At 34.9% G+C, this 20540-nt stretch overlaps 2 pseudogenes; one reads left to right on the top strand and one right to left on the bottom strand.

Annotated features, from left to right (window-relative positions):
* Positions 1 to 5307: 5307 nt before the first annotated feature.
* On the top strand, positions 5308 to 9075 carry LOC132184030 (laccase-14-like; annotated as a pseudogene).
* Positions 9076 to 12643: 3568 nt separating this feature from the next.
* LOC132184031 (laccase-14-like) lies at positions 12644 to 15499 on the bottom strand (annotated as a pseudogene).
* Between the last annotated feature and the right edge of the window lie 5041 nt (positions 15500 to 20540).

Raw genomic sequence — 20540 nt, 5'->3', positions numbered from 1 at the left:
GAAGGTGGAGTCTCTTTCACAAGCTGGGAAAGAGATTCTTATTAAAGCTGTTCTTCAAGCCATTCCGACTTACAGCATGAGTATTTTCTTGCTACCAAAGAAGCTATGTAATGATCTAAATGGTCTTATGCAAAGGTTTTGGTGGGGGCACAAGAATGAGGAGAAGATAATACATTGGATGCAATAGGAGAAGATGGGTTGCTCAAAGAATGGGGGAGGACTGGGATTTAGGGATATTCATTGTTTTAACAAAGCGCTTATAGCTAAACAAGGCTAGAGGTTGTTGCAGAATACGAATAATTTGGCGGGTCGGATTATCAAAGCCAAATATTATTCTAGATGTACCTTTCTAGAAGCATCAAACAGTACTAAGGGGTCTTTTGTTTGGAGAAGTATTTTTTAGGCTAGGGATTTGCTAAAAGAGGGCTTGTATTGGCGCATTGGTGATTGGCAGCAAGTTCACATATGAGGTGACAAGTGGGTTCCTCAACCTACTACGTTTATAGTTCAATCCCCTAGCAGTATTCTTCCTTTTGATGGTAAAGTAGTTGAGCTTATTGATCCTAATGTGGGTGGGGGGATGGAATGCCCCTTTAATTTAATTCAATCTATACTCAGTAAGGAAGAAGCTAACCTTATCTATAATAGACCCCTTAGTAGGTACAATTAGCAGGATAAACTAATATGGAGAGCTACTAAGACCAGTTTTTTCACTGTTCGTAGTGCCTATTTTATTGAACATGATAAGAAAGCACTGCTCATTGGGGAAGGGTCTAATGGCTCATCATGGAAGGAAATTTGGAGTCTTAAAGTTTCCAACCCTGTTAAAACATTTCTTTGGCAAGCCTGCAATAATATATTGCCTACTAAGGTTAAGTTACTACAAAGGGGGGGTACTCAAGGAGGCTCTATGTATTTTTTGTACCCAAGAGGTAGAATCGACGAGGCATGTACTGTGGGACTATCCAGCTGCTCGGGATGTGTTGAGGGCTTGCGACAGAAAAATTCAGAAAGCTCAATTTGAGGGGTTTAAATTTCGTGAGTTATAGGATGCTTTGGTCCAACGATGTAGTCAGGAGGAGTTGGCTTTTTCGGCGATATTGGAAAGAAACATCTGGTTTTGCAGAAATTCTTTTGTGCATGGGGGAGAGTTTTCTCATCCTAACAAACTCATTCGTGATGCAGAGGTGTCTCTTCATGAGTTCTGGCAAGCCGATTAAGTTCTCGGAGGCTACTCATGGTGATCGAACTGTTGTAGAAAGACAAGATTCACGGTTAATTGGGATGTTGGGTTTAATCCCAAACTAAAGCGCATGGGAGTTGGGTTTATAGTTCGTGATGATCATGGTAGGGTCCATGCGGCTCGAAGTAAAACTCTAAGTTCATATCAAGAGCCTTTGGTTGGAGAGGCTTTAGCGGCACTACAAGCAGTGGAGTTTAGCAGGGACCTAGGCTTGCAAGATATTCTTCTTGAGGGTGACTCTTTGCAAGTGGTTACTATGATTGTGGAGCAGGGAGAAAGCTGGTGTCATTTTGGGCAGATTGGAGCTGATATCAAATTGCTTTTGGGTTCCTTTAGTAGTTGGGACATTAAGCATGCGAAACGGACCCAAAATAATGCAGCTCATGGATTAGCAAAGGAAGCAGTTAGGGAAGTAATGGATAAGGTGTGGATGGAAGAAATTCCATTATGTATCTTTGACATTATTTTCTCAGAGCAGTTTGCTCTTGTTGTTTAGAGTTTTGTGTTCTAAATTTGATTTTCTAATGAAGATTGTCAGCTTATTTCGAAAATATATATATATATATATATATATATATATATATATATATATATATATATATATATATATAAAAGAGCACTCTCCGTGTTTTACTCCTTGTTTCCTTGTTTCTTGACTTTTTCTCACATTTAAGCAAAATCCACTTTCTCTCAACGGCTGTTTTGGTCTTATTATAGTTGCAGCCCATGTTCACTCTAATATTTTTTTTCACTCGTGGTCTCATTGCATTTTTACAAGTCAGAAAATGTGAGCCGTGTTCTTTCTTCATTTCTCACGCTCAAGTGACCTAGGGGCGGAACCAAAATTTTGAGTGTGGGGGATGATTTTTTTTTTTTTTTTTTTAATTAGAAAGGTAGGCTGTAGAGACTAATTGTGGCTATTTTACTTGGGCGTGACCATAATAGCACCTACCGAATACATAGATATATATGATAAGATATAATTTCGTAGTAAATCACAAGTAATTTTTGTTAAAATTTTATTATAGTTCTTATTACCACTAACAAGTGAAAGAATGCCAAATAAATTAATGAATCCTAATCCATCAAATATTTAAGTTAATTAACAACAATGAAAGCTAAAAACAAAAGTTGTATAATTTTTCTACATCAAAATACTGTAAATACTTATTCAAAATCTTAATCTTATGCATTTCAAAAACACAAAAATTGAATTATGATCAACACGTTAAACATAAATTGTTAGGAATATAAACTAAGCACAATCTATAGGATTTAAGAAAAATGGTACATTCGAGTGTGAATTGTTTATCCTAACAAAATATCTTGAAGCTCCCAACAACAATACTATCAATACTGCTCCAAAAAACTGCTGCAAATCTGCTCCCAACAATAATACGTTCCAAAACAATGCTGCAAATTTGCAATAATAAAGATAAGTCATCAAATGTTAATTTTTATATGAATTATGATCAAATCTCAAATTAGATTAATATTTAGGAACTAAGCCACACGTGATAGTATGACACAGTCCACACCCACAAAGCTAATATATATATATTTTCTAATTCACCAAGCTACTAACACACCCACCGACCCACTTGACCACTAAGTTCTATCATAGTATGACACAGTCCACACCCACAAAGCTAATATTTATTATTATTATTATTATTTTTTTTTTTTTTTTTTCTAATTCACCAAGCCACTAACACACCCACCAACCCACTTGGCCACTAAGTTCTATCCCACGCGGTCCACATAGGAAGTAGGCTAGTAGCAAGGAATCTCTGCATTCTGCGAGATTGCAACTTGAAATTTGCAAGTGTGCCTTTCAATGAATAATATATATATATATATAACGATGCAATACAACTAAGAGCATTTCCAATGGAAGAGCCATATTTTTATGAAAAATAGCTTTTTAAAATTCACTTTTATCTAGTTTAGCTAAGCCATTTTTAAGTGTCTCCACATCCGATTAGCTATATTTCTAAAAAAAATGTGGGAAAAGATTTGAGAAAAAAGATAAAGCAGGAGAGAGAAACACTAAAAAATAAAATGGCTCCCTTAAAAAGTGCTGCTACATTTAACTTTTTTTTTAGCTATTCTAATCAAATATCTATTTTACATATATTTTTTGCTCATCCAATGTGGGAGGTTTTTTGAACATTTGAAGAGCTATTCTAGATAAAAGTAACATTTGGCTCTTCTATTGGGAATGCTCTAAGCAACTAAGCTACAAAACAAAGGATTGAAAGAACCTTCAAGAAATCGAAATGAGATGAGATGAACAGCTTGCGAGCAGTTCTTTGTTGAGAAATGAGATCAACAACAAGACTTCTCACTTCTCAAATGAACTGCAAGGCATAGGTGACAGGACATAACAAATCACGGCCGACCGGTAAGCCTTTTCTAGTCTAAGAGAGATAGAGTCTGGTCCCACAGAGAGAGTTTGAGAGAAAGAGTACTCAGAAAGCCTTCGAGTATGGTGTGAGAGAGAAAAAGTTTAAGAGAAAGAGAAAGTCTTGCTGTAGATAAACACAAGGGAGTAAAAACTTAATTTGGGGGGACAAATTTCTAAATTTAAGGGGCAAATATATAAAATATACCTACTTTAATGAAAATTTCAAAAACAATGTCCCCCCACTGTTTTACGTAGTTCCGCCCCCAGACAGTCAACATTCAACACTCATTTTCCTCACTCTCTCATCATCACTCATTTCCTCTCTTTCACGTGGTGGTCAACCTTAATCCAGGATCCAGGCAAGCTGAGGAGATGACGATTAGTTGCGCATCACAGCACGTGAAAAACAAGTTGAGAACTTTAATTAGGTTTAAGCCGTAAAAAAGAAGAAAAAGAAAAATAAAATACAGTTTTACCACACTATATATTCACAAAAAGTCGAGCTTTTTCAGGACCCAAACAGCTGTTAATGCTTTCACTTTCGGTAATTTAGAGCCAATATTGTTTGAGGACAAAAAAGCTAGGAATAGGATCAAAATTGTCCAAAGCTAGTGTGAGAGAGAAAATTGATAGTCACAAATCAGGCACTTGGAAATATAATTTAATAGAGGATGTAACAAAAGAGAGAAAAAAAATGGTTACAAGCATTCTCTTTCGGCTCTTTATTGTGAAAAAATTCTTGTTTTATGGAGTCAAAAATATTAAAATGCTTATAAATTTAACATTCTATTTCTTCTGATTCTCTCTCCTCCCAAGAATAAATAATTTATTAAAAAAATATAGGGTGAATTCCACGTACCCTTTCAAATTACCAAAAAATATTGTTCATGTCTCCCCCAATTATGAAAAATAAAAATATTCTTAATAAAATTAAAAAAAAATTAAAATACTAAAAACTATTTTTTAAAAAAAAAAAAAAAAACTAGGGTATGGAAATTTAAAATTTTTTCCTTTTTTTTTTCTTAAAGAATTTTTTTTTTCTTTCAGATTTATTAAAGTATTTTTGTTTTCTTGAAAAACATCTAGGGTCAGTTTTGTCTTTTTACTAGCTTTGGAGGGAACATTGTTCCAATTAAAAGTTTAAATGAGACATTATTAATTGGATGGTAGTTTGAGAAAATTAAATGAATTTTTTTCAAAAATATATTTTAAGTGGGGATCTCTAGTTATTTATGAGAGCAAGATAGGTGCGCGCTTTGAAAAATTAGTAGTTAAAATAGAAAGAGGTATTTTTTAATTAAAATAGAGAGTAAATTTATAGAGTGGGACGATAATACTCTACCTAACCCAAATTCATATGTCAATTAACAATTCATACCCTTGGAAAAAATAGAGTATCTGAGTAAACAAGTAGCGCTAAGAGCCATTTTTTGGAAGCACCCGTAAAAGGATGATTAGTCAAGCAGGTACGCAGTTTGCTCTCTAAAACATCTCCAGCAGTTAGTTGCCGATCGAAATTGATTGATTAATGACTGATTTGACTATTTAAACAAGAATGTTTGGTAGGTTTATATTTTATTTATACTTTGTACTAGAAGATCTTGACAGTTCATCATTTAGACTTTGTACTAGAAGATCTCGAACGATCAAGATTGTTATTATATATGTGGGTGTCAAAAATCAAGAGGAATCACATATGTATGAAACAAAAGAGTGCCTTTAATCAAGGGTGAGGAGAGTCAGAAAATGAACTCCAAGAACATGCATACGAGGTTAGTGTTTCTGGGCATTTTGCTTCTTCTTGGACACTACTCTTTTTGCATGGTTCAAGCTGGCGATGTCCATTTCTATGACTTTGTTGTAAGTCCTTTCCACTTTCCTAGCCTCTAGTGTGCAACCATGTTCTTTGCTTATTCAACCATCACTTGCGGGTGTCCATGATATTGTCTTTTCCTTTTTTTTTTTTTTGGGGGGGGGGGGGAGGGGCTCAGGCTCAGAGAAACACATTATAATAATAAATCAGCATCATTAAATGTTCTTTTCTTGTTTTGTAGTTTAAGAAGAAAAACTTCACGAAGCTGTGCAACACGCAGAGCATACTGGTTGTAAATGACAGTTTTCCAGGGCCAGTAATTCGAGTTTACAAAGGGGATACGATGTATGTTAATGTTCACAACCAAGGATACTATGGGATCACTATTCACTGGTAAGAACTACATTACTAAATCCGTTTTATAATGTCTTAAAAGCCTAAAAAGACAACTGCAAGGCAGCAACTAGCAAATTCTTAGATTTCATTTAAGAATATTAGATAAATTCATACGTACAGTCATACCTTTTTTTATTTTTCTTTTTCTTTTTTTCTTTTTTTTTTTTTGAAATCAATCATACCTTTTTAGCCGGAGAGATTTTTACAGAGATTTACATGCATGTGCTTGTGATCTATATCCTACTATTGATTTTTTTTTTTTTTTTTTTTTAAGGAAAAAAATAAAAAGAACTTAAAAAGTAGAGTAAAAAAAAAGAATGAAAAAGGAAACCCAAAATCTGAACAGTTTGTGGGGTCACATCCCACTTGCCTACATGTGACTCCGCCGCCGCCGCCCACCCTCATGTATTGTTTGATAAGTCCATCCATCTCTCCTGAGTCCTGGAGGTGTTTCCTCTTGTTCCTTTCACATCGGTGACACAAAATCTGAAAAATTAATTTCCTTTAACAATTTCCTTAAAGGAATGGTTTAACACAAAATAACTAGACTTTGTCGCCTCATGATTCAGACTAGCTAGTCAATAAAGCCCGCAGTCCAGCTTAATTTGTCCCATGCATCCTCTCAGATACAAGTTTTTGCTGGACCCTCCCCCTCCTCTGTTGAGTCCCATCGGAATATATATATATATATATATATATATATATATTATCCACAGCCCTAGCTAGCTAGTTGATGATCATGTGGAGAATTCATTTAGTTTTTTTCAAACTAAAACTAAAAAACACCTACTAAACATGCATTAACAAACATGCCCTTGGTTTCTTGGAATAGGATCCTCTCCATTTCAAAATCCCTCCATTTCCTCCATTTAGTACATTTTGAAGGGTATTGTATTTATTGCACTACCATCATTAAAACTTTTGGACAACACTACCCTTCAAAATACACTAAATGGAGGAAATGGAGGGATTTTGAAATGGAGAGGATCCTTTTCCTGGTTTCTTGGCTATCTCTAACATTTTGTCGTGGTTCAAGAGAAAGAAATTAATTCTATTGATTGGGTATCATAATGACACTGCAGGCACGGTGTGAAGCAACCAAGAAATCCGTGATCAGATGGTCCAGAATACATTACACAGTGTCCCATTGAACCTGGATCAAACTTCACGTATGAGGTAATATTTTCTGACGAGGAAGGAACCCTTTGGTGGCATGCTCATAGCGATTGGACACGTGCCACAGTTCATGGCGCCATAGTTATCTTGCCGCCTGTTGGATCCACCTATCCATTTGCCAAGGCGGACGAAGAAGAGATCGTTGTGATCGGTATGCAAATATATGTCTTTCTCTATTAATGAGGTGAATAAAAGTTTGTGACTAAAGCAAAAGGATAGTACACATAATTCAGTTTTGTTGAACATGCAGCGGCCTGGTACAATGGAAATTTGAAAGAATTGGTGGATGAGGCCACAGCAACCGGTGATGACTTGCCACATTCTGTTGCTAATACCATAAACGGTGAACCAGGAGATTTTTGTCCATGCTCCAAGGGTATGTCTTTCGCTTTTGATTTGGCAGCTCAGGTTTGAGAGGCTGATGGTATTAAGCCATACTTATCCATGAAATATTTAATTGAAATATGAAATGAATGATGGGAACAAAGTTCAAACTAAGTATTTTTGCTTTGATACCATGTTAATAACTACAAATAAATGAATTTAATAATTTAATTTATATTCCATCATAGGCATACTAATATTGGTTTGATAAAAAGTGGAGTCGCCTAATAATTTCATTCATCTTTCAAATTATTTGTTGGACTAAGATTCAACGACCATCTTAATTAATATTTGAAGGAACGACGTACCGTTGGATGGTTGATTACGGCAAAACCTATCTTTTTCGTGTAGTCAATGCTGTGATGAATGCGGAACTCTTCTTTGCAGTTGCTGAACACAATCTCACAGTCGTTGGGATGGATGCACATTATATCAAACCCATTTCCACAGAATACATCATGATAAGCCCGGGACAAACAATGGATGTCTTGCTCACAGCAAACCAGCCTCTCGGCCACTATTATATGGCTACTAGACAATACTCAAGCGAAGACGCCTCTGTTACCGGATTTGACCATGTCAATACAACTGTAATTCTACAGTACAAAGGAAATTATACTATCCCATCATCTCCTTCCTTTCCAAGTGCACTTCCTCTTTACTTGGACTTCATGGCTGCCTTGACCTTCACCAGTCGTATAAGGAGCTTAGCAAACAAAGAACACCCAGTAAATGTCCCCCTCAACATAACTGAGAGAATGTATATTACAGTTTCCATGAATTTGCTCTACTGTCCAATCTGTACAAGAGCGCATGATAATGAAACATTGGTTTCAACCTTAAATAACATAAGTTGGGTCAACCCAAGTACTGACGTGCTACATGCCTACTACAGGTTGTTCCCCATTTCCCAAATATTGTGTCATTGCAATCAAATATATATATATATATGCCGGCTAATTTGTTGAAAAATATGATCAAGCCTAAACCTATTGTGCAGGAATATCAGTGGAGTTTACACCACAGACTTCCCCGACTACCCCCCTTCATTCTATAACTTTACAGATGATGAAATGACGGCCGAAAACATTGTATTAACAAGGCAAGGGACCAAGGTGAAGGTGTTGAACTATGGTGAGGCAGTGGAGATAGTTTTTCAAGGGACTGGCGTGGTAAAAGGCTCGGTAAATCATCCAATGCATTTGCATGGATATAGCTTCTATATAATTGGAACAGGTTTTGGTAATTTTGATAATGAGACAGATCCAAAAGGGTTTAATTTGGTTGATCCTCCAAAATTGAATACCTTTGGAGTTCCTAAGAAGGGATGGCTTGCCATCAGATTTGTTGCAAATAATCCAGGTATTTCTACTCTTGTTGTTTGCATGTTTCTTATTCTTTTTTCAAATTCCTTTGATTATTTAATACATCGAATGATTTTTCGCAGGTGTGTGGTTTTGGCATTGTCATTTTGATCGACATCTGAGTTGGGGTATGAACACTGCATTTATAGTAAAGAATGGGACCACTAGTGAGACAAGCATCCGCCAGCCCCCTACTTACATGCCTTCTTGTAAAGTTCCCTTAAAATCTTGGATACAAAACAACAATGGGTCGGATGAAGAAGTTATGCGGAACCAAACAAGACTTGATTAGGTTCTGTAGTTCTATTTAGCTTTTACTACTTAATTGGGTCATAGATGCAAAATATGATGGAGTACAGAGTTCATTATCTACAACCATGTTATGTTTATTGTCGTGTTTTTGGTCATGACTTGAGTTACACGAAGACTATCTACAAGCGGAGAGATCAATTGGCAGAAAGAGTCTATTTTCGTAGTAGCACTAGTAGATTTATGTTAGTCAATAATTGTCTTTTATCCTAATTCCACTATAATAAATACGTTGCCTGGCAGGGGCGGAACCAGGATTTTGAGTGTGAGGGACGATTTTTTTTTTTTTTTTTTTTTAATTAAAAGGTTAGGCTGGAGAGACTAATTGTGGTTATCCTATCTGGGCATAACTATAATAACACCTACCAAATACATAGATACATATGGTAAGATATAATTTCATAGTAATTCACAAGTCATTTTTGTTAAAATTTTATTATAGTTCTTATTTCCACTAACAAATGAAAGAATGCCAAATAAATTAATGAATCCAAACCCATCAAATATTTAAGTTAATTAACAACAATGAAAGCTAAAAACAAAACTTGTATAATTTTTCTACATCAAAATACAGTAAATACTTATTCAAAATCTTAATCTTATACATTTCAAAAAACACAACAACATAAATTATTAGCAATATAAACTAAGCACAATCTATAGAATTTAAGAAAAATGGTACGTTCGAGTGTGAATTGTTTCTCCTAACAAAATATATTGAAGCTCCCAGCAATAATACTATCAATACTGCTCTAAAAAGATGCTGCAAATCTGCTCCCAACAACAATACGCTTCAAAACAATGCTGCAAATTTTCAATAATAAAGATAAGTCATCAAATGTTAATTTTAATATGAATTATGATCAAATCTCAAATTATATTAATATTTAGGAACTAAGCCACACGTGATAGTATGATACAGCCCACACCCACAAAGCTAATATTTAATTTTTGGAAAAAATATAAAAAAGCCCCCCAAACTACCAGCCGTTTTCGATTTAGCCCCCTAATGTTCCAAAAGTGATAAAGTAGCCCCCTAAACTACCAAACTATTGCATTTTGGCCACTCCGTTAGTCAAAACCGTCAGTTTGGACGGAAACTGCAAAACGACGTCGTTTGTTACAGGTAAGTTACTACAATGCCCTTTTGGGAAAAATATAAAAAAGCCCCCCAAACTACCAGCCGTTTTCATTTTAGCCCCCTAATATTCAGAAAGTGATAAAGTAGCCCCCAAACTACCAAACAATTGCAATTTGGCCACTCCGTTATTCATTACCGTCAAATATGATGAAAAATTTAAAACTACATCGTTTTGGCAATGGTAAGTTACCAAAATGCCATTTTTGGAAAAAAAAAATATCATATTAAAACAAGCAAGCAAAACGGCGTCATTTTGCTTGAAATTAGGGTTTCCTTACACTTACCAAAATGATGCCACTTTGGTAAGTGTTAGGAATTAAAAGAAAAAACCCTAGACCCCACGCAGGTGACCCACGAAAAAACCCCCAACCCCAGTTTATCTTTCTCCCCAAAACCGCCGGCCACCACGTCGTCTATCTCCGACAGCCTGTAAATCTTACCCATAACTCAATCTTTTTATTGTATTTCATGGTATAGCTGTCGGATCGGTGTTGTTTATCAACGAACGTGATTTTTTTGTTTGATTTCTACAATGGGTAAGAATTTTTCGGTGGCGCTTCGTAGCTAGTGGATGGTGTGGCTGGCGGTGATGGATGGTGGTGGCAGGGGCAGTCGTTTTGAGAGAAAGAGAGAGAGGGGCGTTGCGTTTTTTTCACTTGAGGGAGAAGGTTGCCGGAGATAGAACGATGTGGTGGTCGGCGGTTTGGGGGAGAGAGATAAACTGGGGTTGGGGGTTTTTTCTGCGTGGTGTCTAAGGTTTTTTCTTTTTATTCCTAACACTTATCAAAACGGTGCCGTTTTGGTAAGTGTAAGGAAACCCTAATTTCAAGCAAAACGGCGCCATTTAGCGTGCTTGTTTTAATATGATTTTTTTTTCTAAAAGGGCATTTTAGTAACTTACCATTGTCAAAACGATGTAGTTTTGAATTTTTCATCATATTTGACAGTAATGACTAACGGAGTAGCCAAATTGCAACTGTTTGGTAGCTAGGGGGCTACTTTATCACTTTCTGAACATTAGGGGGCTAAAATGAAAACGGCTGGTAGTTTGGGGGGCTTTTTTATATTTTTCTCAAAAGGGCATTGTAGTAACTTACCCGTAACAAACGACGTCGTTTTGCAATTTCCGTCCAAATTGACGGTTTTGACTAACGGAGTGGCCAAAATGCAATAATTTGGTAGTTTGGGGGGCTACTTTATCACTTTTGGAACATTAGGGGGCTAAATCGAAAACGGCTGGTAGTTTGTGGGGCTTTTTTATATTTTTCCCTTAATTTTTTTTTTTCTAATTCACCAAGACTTCTCGCTTCTCATATGAACTGCAAGACACATGTGATAGGACACAACAAATCATGGCCCATCGGTAAGACTTTTCTAGTCTAAGAGAGATAGAGTCTGGTCCAAGAGAGAGACTTTGAGAGAAAGAGAACTGAGAAAATCTTCAAGTATGGTGTGAGAGAGAAAAAGTTTAAGAGAAAGAGAAAGTCTTGCCGTAGATAAACACAAGAGAGTAAAAAATTAATTTGGGGGATAAATTTCTAAATTTAAGGGGTAAATATATAAAATATACCTACTTTAATGAAAATTTCAAAAACTTTGGGGGGACATTTGTCCCCCCATTGTTGTACGTAGTTCCGCCCCTGATTATTACCTACTCCAACCCAAATTAGGAAACGTTATAATATATATATACTCGAGACGGCCATTGTGTCACATTGATAAAAGAGAAAGTCTAAACGATTTTCTTCTGTGTTTTCTTTTTTCATACAACTTTCTAAACACTATTCATTAAATTTATAGAACTCACACTTTTCTACATGAGTAGTGTGTCTGTGCTCCTAAATTTATAGAACTCACACTTTTCTACATGAGTAGTGTGTCCGTGTTCCTAGTTCTAGTGAGCATTATCTATTTGTTAGTTTATCATGTTGCTCGATGAGTTCTTTAGTTTTAGTTACTTAATGGCCCATGTTATTCTAATAGTAATTAAGTGGGTCTTTGTTTTTAGGAGTGTGAATTTCCGTTGTAGTCTATTTAAATGTATTACTCAATGAATTATTTACTTTCTATTTTTATTCACTTTATTTTACCTCTTTCAACCTAAACAGTTGAAAGAAAAGAGTATTGCTCGTGCGACTATCCTTTTTTATTTAATTCCTAACAGGTACACCCCTCTATTATATGTAGCTTAGCGACGGAAAGAGAAAATTTTGAATATAAGATAAACAGAGAGAGGATGTCCAAAGTTATTTTATTCAAGTGTCTACGAATCAATGCTCACAAGGAGGAAAACAACAAGAACAAAAACAGGAAACTATTCAAACGACTGCTCAAATCATAAAAAACGACATTCAAATTAAAGGTTGATTTCGTAGATGACACTGAAGGATGAAGCACAATCTTTTCATAACTATTTAGGAGGACAAGCAGGGAAATTAGGCGGGGGTAGCAGAATGCGTTCGTCAGGGCTGTCCCCATTCTGCACAATGATAACACCGCTCATACCCCAACTCGAATGCCGTTCCAAATGACAGTGCATAAACCAAACCCCTGAGAAACATCGCCATGTCATTCACAAATATATATATATATATATATATATAGTGGTCTGGGAGATAAAGACAAAAGAAAGAGAGAGAGAGAGAGAGAGAGAGTACCAGGATTATCGTCTTTGAATCTAATGGCAGCCCATCCATTCTTAGGAACTCCGATGGTGTTAACTGCCGGTGCATATGTCGTATTGTAATTTGTAATATCGTCACGGTCCCAATTGCCATCACCCGTCCCAACCAAAAAGAAGCTATAACCATGAAGATGCATCGGATGATTCTCTGCGTTCCCAACATTAGTCCCTTGGAACACTATTTCCACGTTTGTCCCATAATCTATTATAAGTGCCTTGGTTCCTACGCTTGGGAGAACATAATTAGCCGCTTCATCTCCTGTGTAGTCAAACGGCACGGGCGGCATAGCCGGGAAATCTTTGTCGAAAGGTAAGCCACTACATAAGCATAAAGGTTTTAAAAGTAGCTTATTTTTGGTATAAGCAATTGAGTAATATATTATTCAAATTTAGTGATACTTCCAGCCTCCAGGTACATGTTGCTGGGTAGTAGGTGCGTGCGTGCATGATTTATGGAACATTTAACGATTATAAATATATTACCCTAAATCCTAATCATATCAGCTAAAAACCGTGTTCACATGTGAATAACAGTGGATGATAATTAGCAATGATATACTTCAATAAAAATCCAATTAAAAGAATTAAAGTGGGAAGGGATCTTCAGGAAACAGAAAAACAAGAAACAAATAAAAACAGTGTGGTGCAGTCGTAGGTACGTACCAGTAGTATGAATGAAGTATATCAGTGGTTGGGGTGAGGAAGCTTATGTTGTTCAAGCTTGCAGATTGCCTCGAATCCTTACAATCTGGATCGGTGCAAGGTAGCTGGTTTACAGAAACTGCTATCAAAATGCGTTTGATGTTGTCTGTCGGCACATCAACCGGGTTCAATGACTTTATTTGACTTGTGAAGTTGCTTGCAGCATCCCTGTTGCTTGAATCAGGAAGGGACGGAGAGGGAATAGTGGTCGGAGGAGTAGCCCCTGTATACATAAGAATGGCTGAAGTGTTGTTCTTGTCGAATGGGGCAGGCAGACTGTGGTCCATGAAAGGAGTAGCAACGATGTAATAGTAACTGGGTGCCTGGTTTGCTGTGAGCAATACGTCCATTGTTTGTCCTGGGGTTATCATTATGTAATCGACGGTTATGGGAGTTATTTATGCACCATCTTGTCCCACAACTGTTATCGTGTGGTCTGCGATTCCAAAGAACATTTCCTCATTCATCACCGCATTTACTATACGGAGAAGATATGTCTTGCCGTGTTCGACTAATACAGGATAACTTGGATCTGTAACATCAATATATGATATGATATATAATATATGAATTAAACAAGCAATTTATTTCATAGACGTGAGAAAACTAACTACTTTTAACCACCAGGAAACCATATATTTCGTTGTTTAATATTCTTACCATCGGGGCAAGCATCTGAAGGTCCTAGTAGGCCATTGATGGCATATCCATCTGACATTTTTGGATCACCACCGGTTCTCAGGGCCTCTTCGATATTTTCCATGACATCTCCATTGTACCATTCTCCTGCAGCACATAGAATTAAATGAAGAATTAATTAATTCAATATGCATCTATAAACTCGGCATTTAATTTTCTAAAGGAAATATGAGAATCTTCAGTATTATAACTAGCTAGCCATTAGTCAAGCTATACCAAGTACAAGAACGTGCTCGCCATCGGGTTGTGTATCATATGGATAAGGGGCTCCCTCTGGCGGCTTGATGACAATGGCGCCATGGATTGTGGCACGTGACCAGTCACTATGGGCATGCCACCAGAGTGTTCCTTCTTCGTCAAAAAATATAACCTCATAAGTTAAGTTTGTTTGTGGTTCAATGGGCATCTGTGTGACGTACTCAGGACCATCATACCATGGATTTCTTGGCTGCTTCACTCCGTGCCTGTCAATTCATGTCATGGCCAAACTATTCTTTAATTTTCATAATATTTTCATTTAATTTCATACCATATATATATCATTATGGTTTTGGACAAATAACGTTGATCCTTAGGACTGATATGGGTATCATCCACGAGTTCATCAATATGGCATATATTAATTCCATTACGACCCAAAGCTTCCCATCAATCGTTGCATGTATATTGTGAAATTTACTCTTTCTTTCCCCAAAAAATATAAAAATTATTCACCCACAACCCCCACCACCCCCTCAAAAAAAATTAAAAATTAAAAAACTGCGCGCGTGGCACACAGACTATGCAGTTACTGGAGAGAGAGTTTTCAGTACCAGTGAATAGTGACACTATAATCTCCATTATTGTGAACATTGATATATGCCGTATCGCCTTTACGAACATGAATCGTAGGGCCAGGCCATACGGGTAAGCCTTCTATTTCTATAGTAAACATGCTCTTTGTTTGGCCACACACCCTTGTGAAATTCACGAGCGACTCCCTCAGCTGCAATCAAAACGGACAATTACATAACGTTTTATATATCAAATTTGCAAACATAACGTGAACATCGTAGCTAGTGCCTAGTGGACACTTACAATGAAGCTATAATGGTGGTCCTCGGCTGCCGTACGAAGCAGCAGCCCATCAAAGAACAAAAAGCCAAGGAAAGCAAAAACCAAACCCATCTTCTTTACGCCCATACTCACACGCTAATTGTAACTACTTTCTGTCTTGCATGTGTGACTTTCAGCATGGACTTGGGTTCTACTTATAGAGCCAACTTTCCTCAGACGCACCTCCCAGAATATATATATATATATATATATAACTCTTGAAAAGCATGGGATAAAGACGCATGTGTTTGCACGTTTTCAGGGATTAAATCACAAATTTTAGATTCCCGAACGGCTATTATAACTTCTACTGCAAGCTAACGGCCGCTGGCTGTTTTTTACGTTTGTCGGTACCTCGTTATATAAAATGTAGCTTAACCATGTGTTTGTACCTCTTAGTTTCGCAAAAGCTAAATTAAAACAAGTTTTCTTTGCTAATACTGATCACAACGTCTGTCTACCATGAGCAACTACAACTAATTTCACTGGAAATGCTTTTAAGAATCCCCTATGAACTTATAGCTGGAATTTTCTTTTTGAAAGTGCATGTATAAGTTCCATGGTGTAATAGCTAGGTTCTCAACCGATATGCTACAATAAAAGTTCAAAGACTCTTTCTTCTTTTTTAATATTGTTTTCCTTTTCTCCTTTATTTTATTTTATTTTATTTCGCATAATGGAATTCGATCGAGGACGAGGTGATCATGGCATGGATTACATTAAACCGCGGATTACCAAGTTGAGCTGTTTCATATATATCCACCCTAGCTTTTTGCATTTTGTCACGTGGAGAATTTGCCCAAAAGTCAATCACGATTATTTTATTACGATTCTGAAATTTTGTTGAGAGACATTGCTCGTAGATAACTTTTAAGAATGAGAGGGATGTTTGTTGAATTTTGATATATATATATATATATATATATAGATGAGTGTAAAAAGATAGAGCCCCATATTGAATATATGTAAGAAGCATGAGTTGTTAATATAACACTGTCAGACTTAAATTCATTGGCTTAAGTTTTTGGATCGTATAGTGTTTTAACATGCTATATTATGAGCTCACTAAACAAAAAAAAAAAAAAAATTCTTAAGTATCAATCTCCCTAACAAGATTTAATAGTGATTTTATAAACCACTTATGGGTATAAAAAAAAAAAAATTGAGTAAGAGCATTTACAATGAGGTTTTATATTTAATTTTTTTAAAAAAAAAAAAAAAAAAAAAACTCATGAAAACACCCATTTAACAAACTCTATTTTTTACTTTATATTTCACTATTTTCATATATGTTCCTTACATTCCAACTAACAGCCAAAAAGTTAAAGTTATATAATTTTTAAAACTTATTTTTTACTATATTTTCTCCTGATTGATTTAAAACTAATAAAAATAATATTTAACTGAAGTAGGAAAGGTATAGGGAGTTTGATGTTTGATTCATTTTAAAAGTAACTCTCTAAGTTTGATAAAGTGAATTTTTCTCATCAAATTTAATTTTTATTTAAGGAGTTCATTGTAAATGTTCTTACAGGAAGAAGGATTTTCTCATACTTATTTTATTATTAAAATTTAAAGTTGATGCATTTGATGACATTCATAATATTAAATTTAAAGTTGATATATTTTACGACATATATCAATACATCTATAAACAACAATAAACCTTTTGGGTGCACAGAAAAACAAAAAAGGGCCCCTTGGCGTGCAGCAAGTGGAACTAAGTAAAGCATCTGCAACATGAGTGGGTAGATTTAGAGTGAGATTTGGTTTGGGGTTTTGTATTCAAATACGAGGAAATGAGTGAGTAATAAACAATTTAGTAGTTGACTGTTTGTTAATTTATAAAGTAAGTATGATATAAACTCTTACTAATAATATATATTTTAATAATTAGTGTGATAAACACCACATAAACTATTACATTAAGTTTATAAAATTTTTTTGATGAAAGTTATAGAACCTTTCATAATATACATTTTCGAAAATAGCGCGGTGAAAGAATGACATGTATTATTATTGATAAATGTTTTTTCTACTTTCATGGTGCATCTCACATACGCTTCCGCTGAGTTGATATAATATTCCATCTATCATTTTTTTTTTTTTTTTTGAGAAATGTTATATTTTTATCTTCCGTCGGTCTCTGTCCATCTCTATTCATATTTTTTTAAAAATCATCATTAAATATGGCTTCTATAGATTCACTTGTAAATTTAAAAAAGAGATGTATGGAGATATGAAGGAGTAGCACGTCTTTTTTTTTTCTTAATTAATGGTCGATGAATTGAAGCATTTCTTCATTTCAAATGAAGAAATACTATCAAAAAAACAAAAAAACAAAAAAAAAAAAAACTTTTCTTATTATTATTATTATCATACATATATTGTTGGTTCTCGATAACTTACCCTAATTAAAACAAAACCTTATTCTTTTTTAATGAATACGCATTGAATTAAACAAAACTGCAATACAAGGGATCGAGAAGGCCGGCGACGAGGCCGCCGAAAAAAACAAAGCCAGATTACAACAAAACAACCAAAAAAACACACACACAACAACTCAGATATACAATTAACAATGCAACCTAGCTAGATAAAAGTTCTTAATATATATTTATTACATAAGTTATAGCTTTCTTTGTCTTTTCCTTTTTCCCATTGGTCAACTAAAATTTCAAAATCACTTATTCAAATAGGCACATTTGGAGATGCCATGCAATAATTAATTAATAGTGCTAGCTCGTGGCTCTCGTGGATGATAAGAACGAAGCACTTTTAAAATTAATCTCACATAAAGTTACGTGTGGCATGTCCAGCCATTTTTCACAAATACTATCTATCTACTATTTACAGTTTTTTTTTTTTTTTTAAAGAGAAAAATGTGTAAAAATAAAAGGCATCAATTATTTATGGCAATTAACATAAAAAATAAATAATAAATAAATAAATAAACCAATAAAAAGTAAAAGAAATTAACATAAAGCTTAAGTTGCCACGTCATAAAAATTTCAAAATAATGTGAATTTTATTAATTAATACTGTAAAATTTAATCTAATTTCATTTAAAATGGAGAAATCATGTTCTCAAATGTGACACGGAGGAGGTCACGAAGACTATTGTGTCAGATGTCATAAATATATATAGTTAGACTGGTCTTTATCTTTATCCTCATTCAAAGATCACAAAGTAATGCGGTTAATTAATTATGTTGAAATGATAAAAGTCTACGTGAATTTCTCAAAAATAGGACCACTAAGTCCTGTTGGTCCATTGGATAAACCAATTTATAATTCCCACGCCTGCATTAATTCCAGCGGTTATATGCTTATAATATTCCGACCATTGTTTATTTAATATACGTTAATTGTCCACATGCTAATTAATCCTTAATTAGTATATTTCTTTAGTTTATTAGATATTTTATCCGTTAGAGAGAATTAAGCCCGAAAACTTATTATAATTTTCCGATTGAATAGTGAGCTTTTTATATGTCTTGGTCGGTGAAGGCCAAAATGTAAATATGAGATCCTTATCCAATTGATCAGTGTGAATGTAATGTGATATATAAAGGTCTCATTTCTTACAAATAAATAAATAAATAAATAAATAAAGGCCTCGTTTCTCAATTGAAAATTGCCATGTCCGCCAAATTAGATTCCAAGAGGACTTAGGGACGCGTGTCCATTATATCAAAAGTTTTTTTTTTTTTTTTTTTTGACATGTCCGCATAAGAGAATGAGGAAAATTAGAACTAGTGACCTCTACTTTATTAGGCGTGGTCTCAGCCGATTAATTTACTTCTTGAGAACCATTATATCAAAAGACGATCCCATTTACGTTACCCAAGAAAAACAAAGTAATAATGATATAGCTGTATAGAGTTAATTAATACAAAATATATATATAGTTTATATCAAAAGGTGTTTAATTATTATATTAAAACTTACTTCTTTTTTGATTGAGAAGTACTCAGGTATTTCTCACATTATCCTAATTTTTAAAATTACCATTAGATCGGTGTAGCCTATCTTTTTTTCGGTCTTTTTCTTACTCTCCCACTTTTTACCTCTTTTTTTAATTTGCAGCTATAAAAAAAATCACATTATTAATGCCCATTCTATTTTCTAGTAACGTAAGGGTTAATACGTACACAAGTTGGCCAGCCATCCGATTAGTGTGGCTAGAGGTAAGTAATGATAATTTTTTCGTAATTTTTTTACAAAAAAGAATTATCATCACTTTACCTTTGAATATTCTATTCCTATTTTGACGTTTATTTCAATATTACTAAAGCGAGTTTGTTTCGACATAAAATATTTTTTTGTTGAAAAATGTTTTCATTAGTTGAAAACATTTTTCAGTGTTTAGCTACGGATCAGGAAGAGGGTGTGTGAGAATCGATGGCCTTCAAGATTGGAATTGAGATCCAATGTAATTAGTTTGCTCATATTTTGCTTGCAAATTGGGCAGACAGTTTTTGAGAGAACCATTGTGGAGTCTACCTACCTAGGCAAGTGTTCAGGAAGCTTGAGGCCTGCTCGAGCAAGTAGGCCCCATAAGGAGCATCTCACAATATTATGCCAGGAGGTGTGCGTGGAAGAGTGGTGAAAAATTGTTTACGCATATGAGAAGCATAAACATTTCATGCCTAATGAAGGTTATTTTCCTTAATTAGTCAATTGAAATATTCCAGGTTGGCCAATATTTTACACCGGGCCAAACACTCAAAAACAAGAAAAATCTTTTTCCAACAAATATTTTTCGTCAAAACAAATGGGGCCTAAATGCAAAAATATTTTGAGGCACAGAAGTCTTACACTTTAGAAGTGATCATCAGGTGCCATCTGCAGCCTAACAAGAGAAATTACAATTGATAGAGATTAGAGACAATCAAGATAGACCTCGTTCTTCATTCCAGCATGGTATGTCGAAGCAATATCCAGCACAACTATAAAGGACCTAGGATATATAATTGGTACGTAGCTTTCGAGATTAAGCTTAACTCATGAGAAAGAAAATTAAAGGGTACCTATATCTCTATCAAATTCTTTTGTTTTGTTATTTTTCTCCCCAAATATCAAAAAACTTATAATTCTATAATTCCCAACATTCAAAATATATATA

Source organism: Corylus avellana, chromosome 7 (genome assembly GCF_965113065.1).
Source record: "Corylus avellana chromosome 7, dhCorAvel1.hap1.2, whole genome shotgun sequence".
In the NCBI taxonomy this organism is placed as follows: Eukaryota; Viridiplantae; Streptophyta; class Magnoliopsida; order Fagales; family Betulaceae; genus Corylus; species Corylus avellana.
Note: the sequence above shows the minus strand (reverse complement) of the source record. Positions and strands in the feature narration are given on the sequence as shown.